Source organism: Pipistrellus hanaki, assembly GCF_964339955.1.
Source record: "Pipistrellus hanaki genome assembly, chromosome: 8".
Taxonomy (NCBI): Eukaryota; Metazoa; Chordata; class Mammalia; order Chiroptera; family Vespertilionidae; genus Pipistrellus; species Pipistrellus hanaki.
Window position 1 is genome coordinate 48,406,505 of NC_140510.1, and position 4,646 is coordinate 48,411,150.

Genomic DNA, 4,646 nt, shown 5'->3' on the forward strand with positions numbered 1-4,646 from the left:
CTGCTTCCCTGAGTTGACAGAGTGGCTTTGTGTGCTAGGTGTCCTATAGTGCCCAGTAGCTCAGTCTCCCAGTTAGCTGAGGTGAACACTCTTGGTGCACTCCTTTGTGGGCTGTGTGCACAGTCTTATTGTAGTTAAGCCTTGATTGTTATTGGTATCACTGGGAGGAATTGACCTCCAGGCCAATTGGCTATAAAGATCAGCTGTGTCTACTATGGGAGAACTTCCGTGCTGGAGACACCCTTATGAGGCAAGACTTGCTTAAGTGGTGCTTTGGTGCTCACTGAGTCTGCCCCCTGAGTGTGTCCTTTATGGATCTGAGGAGTTGTAATCTGAATGGTTCTACTCTGACCCCTGGGTACACTGGCCCTTGTATCTCCAAGGAGGTGCTAACTTAGCCTCTGCTTGAGGCCACCCAGCAGGAGCTGTGAAGAGATCTGCAGATTCCTCTTCTTTGTTGGGGTTTTGGAGGTGCCCAGATGATGCCCAGCTGTGAAGCAATGTAAGCTGCTGTGAGGCCTTGAGCCTTCTTTTTGATGTTCTGGATCTCACTGGCTTCCTCTTCTACAGACAGAAGTGCTGTTTTCTTCATTGGTGGTTTGTGGTTTGTAACTAGAGGCCTGATGCACAAATTTGTGCACAGGTGGGATTCAGCCGAAGGTGGTTGTCCAGCCAGCCCTAACCCCATTGCGGGGGGGGGGGGGGGGGGGGGGGGTAGATGGAGAGAGGGGGGCTGGCCAGGGAGAGGGGTCAAACTCTTGGTTGAGAGGACAATTTGCATATTAGCCTTTTATTATATATGATAGGGAAGGATTCCTAAATGACCAGCCCTTGAATCTTGCCTTCTGAATACCAGTGCCCAAGCAAACCAGGAGAGCATCCAGTGTCTCTTCTGATTAGGGACTTGGCAACATTCCTTATTTTGAAGAAACGTTGCCAAATTGATCAGGTGACTTCTATCTTATCACAGGTGTCGCAAAACCCACATGTCCCAGCAGGCCCTTGAAGACCTCTTTCTTCGACAATCCCACTCACCTCCTCCTTCCCTGCCAGCCCAGGGAGAAGAGTATTTTCTTCTGTTACTCTAATACCACTTTGTGGTGCAAGTGCCTCCCTCTGTTTGACCGCCTGCCCCCACCAAAGTGAAGAAAAATTCCTCTTCTGGGGCTTTATAATGGAAGGAAAGGCCTTTTGAAGCCATTGCTGTGGGAAATTTCACAGTGAACAGGAAAGGGTAAAGCAGGCCCAGCCCCGGGATGAGACTTCACCAAGTCAGACCTTTGCACAATCAAAACTGCATGCGGTTTTTAGGCTCCACCTTCCAGGAAAGCACAGAGAGGCGGGGCCAGCTTCTGGAGGCCTGCTGCTGCCAGCTTGGGAAGGGCCCAGCCTTGAGGAAGAGCCCAGTGTGGAGGGCACCACCCAGGCCCCCACTGGTCCCTCGGGGCATCTTCCCTAAGTGGCTTTTATGCCCAGGCTTCCAGGAGCCCTGTGTCTGAGCTGCTGATTCCTGAGAAAGGTAGATACTAAAGGGGGAGGAGGGGCTGGGGGCTGTTACCATCCCTGAAAAGCATTTCAAACTGTGTTACAAGCTGGCTGCCGGTGAGAGGCCCCCTACTTTGCTTTCTACGTGGTTCTTAAGTCTCTTCAAAGCACTCAATTAAAAAATGTGGCTTCTATAAAACTCAGAGCAGACTATTATGGAGCAAACAGCTGCCATGTGATTAGAAACACAGGAAATGTTCTGAGGACGGGATGCTTGGTGCTATTAATGTCTTCCTTTGTGTTCCAAGTATGGTTCCCAGAGAGTGGGGCAAGGTAATAGTTTGTGTTCTTGGTTTTTACTTTCAAAAATACAGTTATAAAGTAAATCCATATTCATTGTAGACCATGCTTGAATATGCAGAATTTTACAGAGAGAAAAATCAGGTTTACTGGCAATCCCAGCACTCAGATGTAACAACTCTTTTTGTGTTTTAGGACATGTTTTGGTACCACATTTCTTCTACTTTGTAAAAACATAATTAAGATAATATTTTACATGACACTTTGAAACCTGCTTTTTTTTCTTAACACTGTTTCATAGCCACTTCCCATGTTATTCTTTAAAATCCTTATAAATGCATAATTCTAATAGCTGTGCAGTATTTGATCATATAGATATGACATCATGAGCTAATAATTTCCCAGTAAGTAATTCTGTGAAGAACATCATTGAGTCTCTCTTTCAGCAGTTCAGATTATCCCTGGAAGACAGATTTCTTGATGTGGTAGGTATCCCAAATGAAAGGTAAATTCTGTAGCTAATTAAAGTACAACATAACAGTGATCTTGACTTAGAGTTATACTATGTCCTTTCATTATGTTTTACCTTTAAATATACATTACCAACTGTTAATACATTAGCAAGGAAATGACTTAATAGCTTTTAATTCCTATAAGACCTTTCTGAGTTATAAAAGTAATCCTAATCCTAGAAAAAGAAAAGGGAATATTTCAAAATGTTAACTGTGCTTGTCCTTAGAAGATGGAACTTAAGTTTAATTTTTTCCTACTTTTAGTTTTGTTGCAATTTGCCAAATGTCCTATAATGTACATAATAGAAACAGTGTTTCATAAATATTTTTATGGGGGGTGAAGGCATGTATGGCAGTGGGGTGGAAGGGGGCAATGGTAAGATATATATACATATATTACTTTAATTTAAAAATGAAAAAAATATTTTTAATTTTTTTAATGTGTGCTCTTCTCTTCTATGTTTCTAGAACAAGTCACTATAGATTATAAGAATTTTTAGTTCATCCTCCTGCTTATTCAAGCCCACAAATGAGAAAGAACATTGAATTCCAGATTTTCATATTTTCCAGAAAATGCTTTGTGAATAATTTAATTGGATTCAAGCAAGGAAAACTGAAGTTATTTACAATATAAAAACATGGGATCATGGCCTGGCTGGTGTGACTCAGCTGGAAGGAGCATCATCCTGTACACCAAAAGTCGGTGGGTTCAATTCCTGGTCAGGGCACATACCTACGTTGTGAGTTGGGGCACATATGAGAAATAGCCAATCAATGTTTCTCTCTCTCTCCTTTCCTCTCTCTAAAGTCAATTAAAAACATATAGAATCATTCCTTTAGTTCCACCAGTATGATTTGAGTGAGTTTGAGACTATTGTCTTTATCAATTTGGGTTATTAAAACAGAATGGACTTGGTGGCTTACAAACAACAAACATTTATTCCTCAGGACTCTGTAGGCTAGAAGTCCAAGATCAAGGTACCAGCATGGCCAAGGTCTAGTGACAGCCCTCTTCCAGGCTGCAGACTATTGACTTCTCTCCAAGTCCTCACATGGTAGCTCTCTCCTAACTTTTACAAGGACACTAATCCCCCTCTTAAGGTCTCAACCCTCACAACCTTATCTAATCCTAATTACTTTCCAAAGGCCCTACTTCCTAATACCATCACATTGGGGGATGCAATTTCAACATATGAATTGGGTGATGGGGTGGAGGGGGAGGGGAATACAAACGTTCAGTTCATCAACAATGCTCATCTTTCCCTAAGATATAGCACGTGTGTGTGTGTGTGTGTGTGTGTGTGTGTGTGTGTGTGTATGCAGACAGGCTCATTTAACACCCAGTTTGACTATACCTCTCCTGAAATTGGAAAGCAAACACTAAAGGAAGCAATAAAAAAGTAGCAAGTCCAATAAATGAACAGTTCCTAATCCCCCCATCCAAAGCAGGGACCATGAATACACAATTTCTCTCTTCCAATCACAACCATAGTTTTAATTATATTTTTCATTTTTCTTTTTAAATGTTTAGCAAAAATATTTTGTTCCTTTCTCCCAGAAATATATAGGTCTGAAGTAGGTTGTAAATTATTTGGAAATGACAACCTTTGGCGCCCTAGCCAGTTTTGCTCAGTGGATGGAGCATTAGCCTGTGACTGAAGGGTCCCAGGTTCAATTCCCATCAAGGGCATATATCTTGGTTGCAGGCTCAATCCTCACCCCTGGTCAGGGTGCATGCAGGAAGTACCCAAAGAAGGTAACCAATCAATGTGTCTCTCTGTGTGTCTCTCCCTCTCCCTTTCACTTTCTCTAAAAATCAATGGAAAAATATCCCAGATGAGAATTCATTTAAAAATAATAATAACTTTTGGCTAGTTTGCATCATATAACTTTCACACCAGAATCATGACACCAGAAAAGAGGACATAACTTGTTGCCAAGGGAACCCTTGCTGATTTGAAAAGATTAAATTTAACAATGTTCAAAGAATATATTAAGATATTATTGTCATCATTATTATTAATGACATGTGGCCCAGTGCACAAAATTCATGCAGGGGGATGGGGGGTGAGTTCCTCAGCCGGGCCTGCACCTTCTCCAATCTGGGACCCCTCGAGGGATGTCCAACTGCCAGTTTAGGCCCAATCCCTATGGGCAATCTGAGACTGCTGGCTCCTGACCATTCATCTGCCTGCCTGCCTGATTGCCCCTAACCACTCTGCCTACTCACCCCCAACTGGCCCCCTGCCAGCCTCCTGGCCACCAACCCCCCCCTCCCCCCCATGCTGGCCTGATCACCCACAACTGCCATCCCATCCTGGCCTGATCACCCACAACTGCCCTCCCCTC

General features: G+C 43.3%; 1 long non-coding RNA gene across 1 annotated transcript in view; it reads left to right on the forward strand.

The window, feature by feature from the left end:
* Positions 1–1,401: 1,401 nt before the first annotated feature.
* Positions 1,402–4,646, forward strand: part of LOC311626493 — a 14,388-nt gene continuing 11,143 nt past the window's right edge. Inside the window, exons 1-2 of the long non-coding RNA XR_014795700.1 lie at positions 1,402–1,519; positions 2,868–3,000. This is a non-coding gene — a long non-coding RNA (uncharacterized lncRNA). The remainder of the gene's footprint in view (positions 1,520–2,867; positions 3,001–4,646) is intronic.